The sequence below is a fragment of the Leopardus geoffroyi genome, chromosome C3 (genome assembly GCF_018350155.1).
Source record: "Leopardus geoffroyi isolate Oge1 chromosome C3, O.geoffroyi_Oge1_pat1.0, whole genome shotgun sequence".
Lineage (NCBI taxonomy): Eukaryota > Metazoa > Chordata > Mammalia > Carnivora > Felidae > Leopardus > Leopardus geoffroyi.
In genome coordinates, this window is record NC_059338.1 from 144,930,347 (window position 1) to 144,942,845 (window position 12,499).

Below are 12,499 nucleotides of genomic sequence, written 5' to 3' on the forward strand. Positions count from 1 at the left end.
GCCCACGTTGTCCCCTCTGAGGGCTGAAAGTGAGCTTAGAGCCACGTGGTTCAAACCCTTCATCATGCAGTTGAGGGAGTTGGGGTCCAGCACGGAGGGGTGGAGGTCAGGGCAAGAATTCAATATCCTAACTCCAAATGCAATTCTCTTTTCACTTTACTTCTAGCTCTGCCGTAATGTGAAGCTTCTCCTAAAATGAAAACCAAATATAAGGCCTGCTATATATATTTATTCTGTAGGCTTCCACTTAAATTTCAACTCCAGATGACGATAAATCATCACCAAGTCAAAATAAGCCAAACCCTGATATGATTTATCTCTAATATATAATATGCTTACTTCGTGTTAGTCCATTTGAGTAGCTGTGACACAATACCAGAGATCAGTAGCTTATAAATAACAGAAGTTTACTTCTCACAGTTCTGGAGGCTGGGAAGTCCAAGGCCAAGGTGCCAGCAGTTTCAGAGTCTGTTGAGAGCTGGCTTCCTGGTTCATAAATGGCTATGCCCTCACATGGCAGAGGGGGTGTGGGAGTTCTCTGGAGTCTCCTTTATAAGGACATCGATCCCTTCATGAGGACAGAGCCCTCCCAAAGGCCACTGCCACCAAATACCATTCCATTGGGAGTTAGGATTTAACAGAAGAATTTTATGGGGACACGAACAATTCCATTTTTTTCATACTTCATCTTATGCATCACGTAAGGAAGGGAACTTCTACACGATTTGAGCCTTTCTTTCTTTCTTTCTGTCTTTCTTTTTTTTTTTTTTTTTACAAATTTTTTAATGTTTTATTTATTTTTGAGAGAGACAGAGAGAGAGCAGGGGAGGGGCAGAGACAGGGAGACACAGAATCCGAAGCAGCCTCCAGGCTCCGAGCTGTCAGCACAGAGCCGGACGTGGGACTTGAACTCACAAACTGTGAGATCATGACCCGAGCTGAAGTCGGACGCTCAACTGACTGAGCCACCCAGGCGCCCGAGCATTTTTTTTCTGAAACATTTAAGAACAACAAAGATTATGATTTGAGCAAAAAGCACAGGTACCCAGCCTCTCCCTTTCTCTCTCTCTCTCCCTCTCAGTATCTGCTGAGATGTGCACATTGTTGTCGATTAACAAGATATCAATCCTAACTTCGATTCTGTATTTAAACCTAAAAGAGCTTGACTTTGAAATAGAGCATGATTTTAGGGTGACATGTGTTTGAATGTGAATGAGCATATTTATGGTTGTGTTTTTGTTTTGTTTTGTTTTGTTTTTTTCACGGAACTCTTTGGCTCCTTAACTGAGCCAGATCTGAGAGTCAGGAAGCTTATGTTTCACTTTTAGTTACTCGGAATTTCTGTCCCTGTGCCAAAGACATCAATCATGACACTTCAGACTATATTCCAAGTAAAGCATCGTTTCCAGCTCCCGCTAAAGAACCAGTCCTACAAAGGCCATGGGGCCCCCAGTCAAGTTGACTGCACCAGAAATGAACTTCTGATACAAGTGTCAACAGTCCACAGGACGGAGGGCAAACAAGATGTCGCCTGGTTCAAAATGATAAGCAAAGCCAGTCGAATATCCTCTCTCAATAATTCAAATTAAATTTTCAAATTGAAGTGAGCACTGATTGTCGGAGCTGAAAGGTCATGAGAGACACAGGGGCCAGAGAAGTGGCGGTGTGGAAGCTGAAATTACAGGGAAGAAGAAGCCATGAAAATCTACGTGAACCACCTTCCTGCCCCTGTTACTGGAGGCAACTTGATTGAGTCTGTCCAGCATGAATCAAAAAGCCTTTAGACTCGATTTCAACAAAAACTCTTGGCAAAGACTCCCCTCCATGGTAAAATTAGGTAGCAGAGTTATCTTAAGTACAAGAGGTCCAAGTAGAATTCCAAGTAAACGTGCTTTAAATAAAAGCAAACACATATTTGTAATGAGCCCATTTATAGGAAATTTTTACTAAAGTATTTAAGAATAGTTTTTACTCCTTTTATTTTGTTTTTCCTTGTATTTGTTTTCTTCTCCTAGAATGCCTTATTTTATCATGTTCTCTTTTCAACTCTCCTTCATTCTTCAGGGTTTAAGTTAAACAAAGTTATTTTCTATACGTTTCCCAAGTGTCCTTGTTCTAATTCATTTCCTATTTCAGAGTATAACTGAACTTCTTTTCCAGCATTGATCGCTTCTACCTACAGCATGGTCATTTTCATGATTGCATATTGCTTCCTCTAATCTGTAAGCTTTTCCATAGCAGAGGGTTTTTTTTTTTTTCCATTTAGTATTGGGAGAAGAAAATATCTTGAGATATATTAAGGTGGTTTTTTTGTTAATAGATTCTTATCTTTGACACTCTCTCTTTTTAGCTATAGATACACATTGGCTTCTGAAGGAACAGGATTGTTACAGCAGAAATGCAAACAGAAAAGTTCAATAACCATATCAGAGACTATATATATATATACATATATATATACATACATACATACATATATATATATGATATTTCAAATTACAAAGGAGAGCCTCATTTTCAAGAAAGGAAGTATGTGTTAATCAAGAGAGACAGAGTAACATATAGCTAGAAACAAATGACCATAAGGAGAATAACAGAACCCTATGATTCTAGAAGGATTAGGGTTGGCCAGTTTGGAGGGGCTGGGAGGTAAATGAGAAAACAAGGGACTCATGGACCATAAGGGACTTCAGGTAGAAGAGACTGTCCTGCTCTGCCCAAGTGACACAATCTATGTCTAGTACCTGGGAGCAGCGTGGACGTTGGGCAACATCGAAAATCTATCCATATTGTTCAGTCAGCTCAGGCTGCCAAAAGAAACTACCATAGACTGGAGGGGCCTCAACAAGAGACATTGCTTTCTCACAGTTCTGTGGCTACAATTCTAAGGTCAAGGTTCCAGACAATTTAGTTCCTGGTGAGGAGTCTCTTCCTGGCTAACAGATGGCTACCTCCTCACTATGTCCTCACATGGTGCAAGTAGGCTGGGGGTGGAATGGGGTGCGGAGAGAAAGTTCTCTGATTTCTCATTTTATAAGGACACTAATCGTCCTGGATCAAGTCCTTCTATGTACTGAATTGTGCCCCCCCCCCCCCACCACCACAATTCCTATGTTGCAGCCCTAACTCCGAATGGGACTATATTTGGAGATAAGGTCTTAATCCAATTGGCCTGGTGCCCTTAGAAGAACAGTGTGGGACCCTAGAGCTCTCTCTCTCTCTCTGCCATATGAGGACACAGAGAAGGTGGCTGTCTGTAAGCCAGGAAGAGAGCTTCACCAGAAACCGTAGCAGCTGACACCTTGATCGTGGACTTTTCAGACTCCAAAACTGTAAGAGAGAAATTTCTGTCGCACGCATCACCCAGTCATGGAATTTTGCTGTAGCAGCCTGGGCAGACTAAATATAGCATCTCATTCTTATGACCTCATTTAACCTTACTTATTTCCTTTAGGCCCCACCTCCAGATATGGTCACAAAGGGAGTGAGAGCTTCAACACATGAATGTGCGGGGCGGGGGTGGGGTGGGGGGACATGACATTCAGTCTGTAACGATACCAATTTCAGTGGGTTCCGCATGTTGCCTACACTGAGAAGCTCTGTTAGGAACACGCTTCAAAGCCGTCTGGACAGGATATACGGTCTACGGGTGCCTGTGCCTTGCTCATTGACTGTCCAGCAAGAGTGATGCCTGCCTCTTGCCTCGAGCCTTGGTTCAGCCTATCCTAACCACTCCATGTGGCTAGCTCCAACTTCAGTGGCAAAAGTTATAAATACATGTCCTTCACACAGAAGGGGGACGGCTGGGCTCACCAAGCAAGTAGTGGTGGTTATTATAAAGGGAAATTCTCTCATCCCTTCTGGCGCTGTTTAACTGCTCCCAACTGAGATTTCCCTCTGTTGTTGTTGAAAAAGGGAGAAAACTCTATGTTTGCACCTGTTCAACTTTCGTCTCTTATGTTGACACTTCTGAAAAGTCTGGAGACTTTTGGCTTGCCCAAGTTCCATTTTAATATCTTCTAGATACTTCAATCCATAAAAAAGGGCACACATGAGAGGGATAAATTTTCTTCTCAAGGTGACAGGAAAACAGTGATTGGAAAATTAGTTACACAGAACCATACTGTGAGTCAAGAGGGACTACTTGATTGCTCTGGTGCTATTCCATCACTTATTATTTGAACCAATGCTTAATAATCAGCAGTAATGGAGCTTGCTAAAAAAAAACGAGTCACTGAAATGGCGGATGATTCCAAATATTGAGTTATCCATGTATTTCCATACATATCTCCATTAATTCTTTCAGTTACACATCCATGTCCCTGTTTTGTCTTTTTGTGACTTGTGTACCAATAGTAACATGGACAAAAGCAGGTTGGAAAACGGGCCCCAAAACTCCACAGACACCATAATCAGCCCTTAATGTTTGAGAAACAATTACAGGCATATTTCCTTCTAACTTTGAAAGCACCATTGTTATTCAAAAGACGTCGAAGGGATTTCCACGAGAATATGGAGTTTGATTCAAGAATCGCATAGCATTGTTCTGCAGTCTCCTCAAGAGCTCTTAATTTCTTTTAATTGTCCCCAGTGATTTCAGCATGATCGTTTTAGCAAGACCTTTGTGTGCTCACGCGCAGTGGGTGACTTCGTTTTCACTGGAACTTTGCATCCTAGAGAATGAGGAAGATGCTAAGGACTGATAGATGACCCGCATACTTACTCATTGGCATATGAAGAGAATGTCTATGAGTCATCACAGTTTAAAGTCCTGCCATGTCTAAATTCTCAAAACAACTGCAAGGAAAGGTAACAGTCTGAGCTCCTTCCACCACGTTCCACCCCTCAGCCCTTCTAGCCCACGACAGGCTGCCATTAAGGGGAGACACTGACGGGAGGGACTAGGAAGCACCACATGAACTGCTGGGAGACTGCGAGGAGGGGTTAGGGGGAAGGGAAGCCAACCGGGGCCTTGAAACTTGGAACCGAGGGGGAAAATGCAGCTTAGAAAAGCCGGGGAGGAAATGAGACTGTGGCCGCTGAATAAAGAGCAAAAGAGGGGAAAGTGAAGCTAGCTCCAAGGTTTCCACCCAGAAGGATGCCCCACAAGGAGCTTCTGAAACATGGGTTTCCAAGTTCGCGGAGACCCTGGAAGGGCAGTGCAGATTTGAGTAGAAAATGGTGTTGACGCGAGGTACCAGGCAGGTGAAACAAGATGGCTGACAAACATAATTCGGAAACTGGGAAGGAAGTCTGCTGCCACAAAGTCAAGGACACGTTGATGCAGGATCCCTTCCAATCCCCGACCTTACCCTCCTTGCGTAGTAAACAAAAATAAGAATTGTTAAGTCTGGGAAGCCAATTTTGAAAAAAAAAAAAAAAAAAAAACTCTAACAGAGAAAATAAATTAAGACAACCTGTTCCCATTTTCACGAAAATCTCATTTCAGAGGAAACCAGGCATTGTGCATTATTGGTGACATGCCGATTGTATAATTTAAGGCAAGCTAAAACTTGGAAATTCTATAAGAAAAAAAAAAAGTCCTACATAATTATAACTGATTGTATTCATTATGGGGGGGGGAGGTTATGTCAATAAATTTAATGAAATAATAACCCAGGAAGCTCCCCAAATGATAAACAGGGTTTCACAGACACAAATCATTAAATGTGGCAAAGGAAGGCAAGGTTTGGCTAGAGTTCTAGAATAGAAAATCAAATGTAATTATATTAGATGGTAAATTGCTATTAAGTTACTGGCTGTTCTCCCTGAAGTCTGGCAACATGGTTCGGCATTATGATCCTTCATCATCAATTAATATTTAAGCAACTGCTTAAGAAGATGAACAATCATAGCATGAGTTAACTTAATTTTGCCTATGGTTGAAGTATAATTGGCTGTTCTGTTACTGGAAGGGCCATGAAACCATCTTAGAAATATCATATTAAGAGATATACACAGTGACGCTGAGATGGATATTGGCTCCTTTCCTGTAATTCTTTACACATAGGATGAAGTGTATTGTCAACCCTGGTCTTAGCAGTCATACTTTTTTCACCTCACATCATTTTACTTTCTTTATAAATTCGCCCTGTTTTGTGATGTTCCCGTTCCCGCCTTTTCCACTAGAAGGGGAGACTCTGGATACCCCAGAAGGGTCTGTCTTGCTTACTGCTGTATCCTCAGGGCCCAGACAGCGCCTGCGCGTAATAGACACCCAAGAATTGTTGTTGGGTGAAGAAATAAAACTGCAAAAGGGAACTAAAATAATCTGACAGGGGTAAGAGCCGAACTACAGGCCAAAAGTTACAATGAAATTGTCACGTAATATAATTGGCCGGCTCTTCCCACTGATGCGGTTAGAAGCCTGGGTTCCAGATTCCCATGTGATCAAAAGCATGTCGTTTCTTGAGAATGGATGCGGCCCTGGTGTTCGTGCGCTGCTCCTGCATTTCCTGGTCTCCTAATTCCAGAGATGCCCCTGACTCCACACGGCACTCATATTTAGAAATAAAATCTTTAGACACATTTTTATGATAATTTCAGGATGGAACCTGGCTCACTGGACACAACAGCCGCATCACTGCAAAATAGTTCAAGGCATGTAAAAGAAACCACGGATAATCGTGTTTTTGAACTGAAATCTACTAAAGGCTAACTCTCTCTTTAAATCTTAGACCTATACATTCTCTAATACGATGTTTTGTTTTTTTTTTCACATTTTCCAAAAATCATTAGCTATACTTCATAAAGTTGAGCTGACCTAGAATGTCAGTGAAAATATTTCACACCCACAGTATAAGCTTTGGGGACCTCCTTTTTATTCTGAAAAAAATATGTCTATATTTTTTTACCCTTTCAGTTTTACCTTTAAAAATAATTCCCGTACACCAAAACGCATAGGAAATTGACTGTAGAGGTGACTCCAGTCTTGGGATTTTTAGTTGTAGCAAAAGAGCTCCTGTCAGAGTTTCACCCAGGATGGGTCCACAGGCATTATTCAGCCATCTATTCCACAAATATTTATTTAGCCCTGTGTGAGCCTGATAAGTGCTTGATCTTGAAGTACAAGGGCAAACAGCCCGGTCAGGTCCCTCTCTGCCTTCCAGGCGGCAGAAGAGGGAGATTTTGCTCAGGAAAGTTCAGTGATCTGTGAGAAATACGAAAGTAGCACAAAAACAAGGTGGGATAGCTCTGGAAAGTGGGTCCACAGAAGACCCTCCTAAGGAAGATAATTTAAACCGAGCCAGGTAGTTAACCAGGACAAAGGCAGGCAGAAAGAAAATGGCCCTGGGGCGCCTGGCTGGCTCAGTCAGTTGGGCATCAGACTTCGGCTCAGGTCATGATCTCGAGGTCCATGAGTTCGAGCACCATGTCAGGATCTGTGCTAGCAGCTCAGAGCCTGGAGCCTGCTTCAGATTCTGTGTCTCCCAATCTCTCTTCCCCTCCCCCACTCTCTCTCTCTCTCTCTCTCTCTCTCTGTCTCTCTCTCTCCTTCTCTCTCTGTGTCTCGCAAAAATAAATAACCATTAAAGAAAAAGAAAATGGCCCTTAGGATCCTCTGGTCTCTTTCAGTATCTGAGCCAGGCTCTCAGTGCTCCCATTCAGATTGGGACAAGGAAATACGACGGACCCAGCTTGGGTCGGGTGTCCACCCTCAATCCAACCAGCAACAGCAGCAGCATCGGGTCCAGAGTGGCAGGGCCAGCTGTCCAAACGCCCCCGTGGGCGCACCCCTGGCAGGGTCCATTACAAGTGGAGAAAAGCTTTCTGAGAAGGGGGGTGGATGAGGGTGCCTGTCTGTAACACGAAATGTTCTGTTATAGGCAACGCGGAGATCTCTTCATCTAATGTACAACCTCTTCCTCTAATGTACAACTTCAGCCCATCTCCGGGACCACTCCCAGATCTGCTTATCCAGGAGGGGCCGCCGTGGAACCCAGTTTAGAGTTGTGCTCATGACGAAGATTGATTACAGCGGATGAAAACAAAGGCAAAACCGTCAAAGAGAAAAGCGCACGGAGCCAAGTCAGGGCGAAACAGGTGTCAGCTTCCAGATCCCTCTCCCAGCAAGTCCCAGAGGCTGCATTCAATCAGAAATGAGATGTGACAGCTGGCGTGAAATGTTGCCAACCCGGGAAACTCATTAGAGAGTCAGGCCCAGGGTTTTGATTGGGGGCTGGTCTCACAGGTACGCCGTGCCTAGAATAGACCCGAATTCTAGACTCCCACAAGGAATAGAGTGTTTCCGCATAACCGCATTGTTTATAGAAACAGTTTAGGCACACCGAGCCACCCACTCCTATATCATTTGGGAATGGTGGGAACACTCTGGCCAAATTCCAGATGGGAGCCAGGGGTCAGGCTTGTCAGCAGGACTTTCAAAGGACACCCTCAGGCTTGCTTTCTGTTGTTGTTGTTTTTTTCCTCCAAGTTTTTATTTAAATTCCAGTTAACATACCGTGTAATATTCACGTCAGGTGTATGATATAGTGATTCATCACTTACATACAACACCCAGTGCTCATCGCAACAAGGATGGGCCCTCCTTAATGCCCATCACCTATTTCACCCATTCCTCTGACCCACCTCCCCTCTGGTAACCATCAGTTCGTTCTCTATAGTTAAGAGTCTGTTTCTTGTTTGCCTCTTTTTTCCCCCCATGCGCATTTGTTTTGTGTGTCTTAAATTCCACATATGAGTGAAATCATGTATTTGTCTTTCTCTGACTTAGTTCACTTAGCATTATATGCTCTAGTCTGTCTACGTCATTGCAAATGGCAAGGTGGCATTCTTTTTTATGGCTGACTAATATTCCATCATATACATGTATATATATACATGTATATACATAGGTATTTGTATATATATGTATATACCTATACACATATACATATACGTATATATAGATCATACTTCTTTATCCATTCATCCGTTGTTGGACAATTTCGCTCTTTCCATAATTTGGCTACTGTTGATAATATTGCTGTAAACATGGGGGTGCATGTATCTCTTCAAATTAGTGTTTTTGTATCCTTTGGGTAAATACTTAGGAGTGTAATTGCTGGATCGTACTGTTTTCCAGAGTAAACCTGCTATCATGATACTTTTCTGCACATACTGTGTCTCGACAAATGCCCCAACCTTATCCCTGGGAGGAAAGAGACAAAATTTATGTCCACACTATGACGTGGTTTATATTTATCTGATACTGACTATAAAAACAATACATTAGCCTTTTATTTGTGCCGTGGGTTCTGTATCTTAAACAGTTTATTTATTTTTTTGTATCAAGTACCTTGTTCAATATAAACCATCACCAAAGAGCTACGATTTGTCCAAATGATTGTCGATTTGCCTGCTTTTTTTTTAAAGTTTATTTATCTATTTTTGAGAGAGAGACAGCACGAGTGGGGGAAGGGCAGCTAGAGAGGGAGAGAGAGAATTCCAAGCAGGCTCCGTGCTGCCAGCACTGAGCCCGACGTGGGGCTTGAACCCACAAAGCTGTGAGATCATGACCTGAGCTGAAACCAAGAGTCGGGCGCTTAACCGACTGAGCCAACCAGGCGCCCCTGCCTGCTTTTTTTTTTTTTTAATTTTTTTTTTTCAACGTTTATTTATTTTTGGGACAGAGAGAGACAGAGCATGAACGGGGGAGGGGCAGAGAGAGAGGGAGACACAGAATCGGAAACAGGCTCCAGGCTCTGAGCCATCAGCCCAGAGCCCGACGCGGGGCTCGAACTCACGGACCGCGAGATCGTGACCCGGCTGAAGTCGGACGCTTAACCGACTGCGCCACCCAGGCGCCCCCCCTGCCTGCTTTTTTAATACTTCCAAACTTTTCTACCACTCTTTCCCGTTGAGAACTACTACATTATTATTTTACCATGGACAGCGCTGCATGTTCCTTCTTTATCAGTTCAGAGGTCACACTGCAGCATGCATTGTCTGCTTGTAGCGTGATTGTATCCATTCAGCTCTTCACTAATACCCTGCAGCATCTGCGAAGGCACACAGGCCAGGTCTAGGCGTGAGAGAAAACCGACTCCCTGCCCAGAGACTCCAAGTCCAGGTGATGGAGCACAGGTTTCTTTCCTTGTCTCAGGATTCCTGTCTTTACTTGGGTTCTCCCTCCTCTCCTCACCTTTCTTCTCCTTCTCCAGCACCTTCGTTTAGTTCAGTCTCGTCTGTTTCTTGGCTCTCCCCTTGAGCATCTCAGCTCCAGCCTGGTAGGGATCTGAATGTTCTCGTGTCATGTTGGTTTTGGTGCTGGATCCATGAAGAAAGGGTCATCATCCGTTCTTAGCAGATCTTTTACTGTCCTCAGGGTTGCAGATCTAAAATAACAACAAGCCTTTCTCCCGCTAACAGGGCTTGCTTCTTAGAGCATAACTCCAGCGCCTAATTTGCCAACAAAGTCTATATTCTGTATTATAGGCTCTCTTGTCACTAGAGAAGAAGAAAAAGGGGAGTGGGGTGGAAAATTCCTCCCTGCCAGCTGCCTGTCTTCTCGTTTCTAGTCCACCCACCAAGTATACTCTGCCCTTTGCTCTCTGGGTATAACCCCTACCGACTTTATGAAGTAGATTCTCTCCGCAGCGTTAGGGAGACCAGCGTGACTCCAGCAAACTGAAAGCGAGGTTCCGGCCTTGATTGTCATTGATTTTATCTTGACATTTCGCTCTGGTCCTCACTTGAGCAACTCTGAAGGGGGGTTCGTTTGAAATAATCCTGATTAAGTCTGAATTGTAGAGAGGCCTTCTTGAAAGCTCGGGAATTATTTTAATGAGAAACTCTCATGTAACCTTTTTTGGTACATCCTTGAGAAAAATGAAATCTCTAACAGCGTTTCTTTCACTCACTCGGAAGCTGAATGTCATGGTGTCTGGAAAAATTAGCTAGCTACACTTGAGTAATCATTTTTAAAGTTATCTTGCAAATTCTTTTTTACGGCTGTAAAGAACAGTGTTCCCAAATTACACCTAATCATATACTCTATGATGAATAGTGCTTATCTCAGGGAAGGGACTGGAAGGAAGGCGGGCTTAAGGAAGATGGTCACCTGTGATTCCAGATATTTCTATATTGTTCGGCTATTTCACAATAAACATATACACATATTGTGTATTGCTTACATATTAACATGAAGTATCTTAAAATCATTCTGGATAAGGGGCTCAGTTGGTTAGGCGTCCGACTTCGGCTCAGGTCATGATCTTGCAGTCTGTGAGTTCAAGCCCCATGTCGGACTCTGTGCCCACAGCTCGGAGCCTGGAGCCTGCTTTGGATTCTGTGCCTCCCTCTCTCTCTTCCCCTCCCCTACTCATGCTCCATCTCTCTCTCAAAAATAAGTAAACATAACAAAAAATCATTTTGGATAAAGTTAGAAGTCAAGACATATATATGCTAATTTTTCCTGCAAATTCTCATCTTATATCACCACTTGCACAAACACCCTCACTACTTAAAACTCGTATTAGAAACTGTGTACTTGTGTGCCATGCTTGATTGTATCCAGTTTTTCAAAATTTCCCTTTTTTCCCCAAACTTTTTAGAATGGTGTAGGGCAACCTGGAGGAGTATCTCTTAAAGACTCTTAAGAGTATCTCTTAAGGTGTAGTATAATAACAGCAATAATGATCACAGCCTTTTACTGAATGCCTATTATGGACGCTCTCACTAATCTAACTTTTATTGAGCAGGAAACAATAAGGCGCCTTGTTAAGCATTTTATGCCCCTGATTGCAACGGACTCTCGGCATCTCATGAGATAGATGTTACCACGTTCTACTTTCTGCAGGTGAATTCACTAAGCTTCAGCTAGTCTACCTGACTCACCTTTGGCTATGTAGCACCTGAGAGCCACAGCCCCGTCAGGCCACCGCATCAGTCTGGACCAGACCCCCGGGGAAGGGAGGCGGTGCGGCCTTGTGGGACCCACGTGGCATGGGATTCCAATTCGGCCTCTACCACGTGGAAGCTGTGTGAATGAGCTACGTTATGTCTCAGTGTCTCTGCCTTCTCATCGGGGCAATGCAGGCCTTATCTGTTAAAACGCGACGAATAACAGAGATGCCTCCTGAGGTCAGTTATGAAGAGTCAACGAGATTATCTTGTAAGGTAGCTAGCAAAATTTCCAGAGTGCTAGCTAGCTACTATTATGTCTCATAGACAATGTACAAAGACCTTTGTTTTCTGGATCTATCCATTTACGTATTTATTCATGCACAAATTAGTTATAGAATTCTACTTCGACTTCACAGAAATATGGAGAAGAGGTAATATTATCTTTATTCTTACAGACAAGTGAAGCTCAGGGAGTTTACATAACTTGCCCAGATCATAAAGATGGAAAGTTATGACCCCGAGGTTCAAATTCAGATTCTTCGGACGCGATGCTCAAGCCTTGCCCCTGCACCCCCCGGAAACAGAAACCTAAGTGGGCAGGAACGTGTACTCGCCAGCTCCGTGACCTCAGGTGAGTCTGACCTTGGCCCTG

The 12,499-nt window shown here is 43.4% G+C and overlaps 2 long non-coding RNA genes across 2 annotated transcripts in view; both read right to left on the bottom strand.

Annotated features, from left to right (window-relative positions):
* The window catches only part of LOC123586229, a 187,177-nt gene that overhangs the window by 48,778 nt on the left and 125,900 nt on the right, over positions 1-12,499 (bottom strand). The window lies entirely within an intron of this gene.
* On the bottom strand, positions 5,062-6,365 carry LOC123586228. The gene is made up of 2 exons (XR_006706693.1): positions 6,173-6,365; positions 5,062-5,316 (listed from the first exon to the last, which is right to left on the bottom strand). It is a non-coding gene; the product is annotated as an uncharacterized LOC123586228 (long non-coding RNA).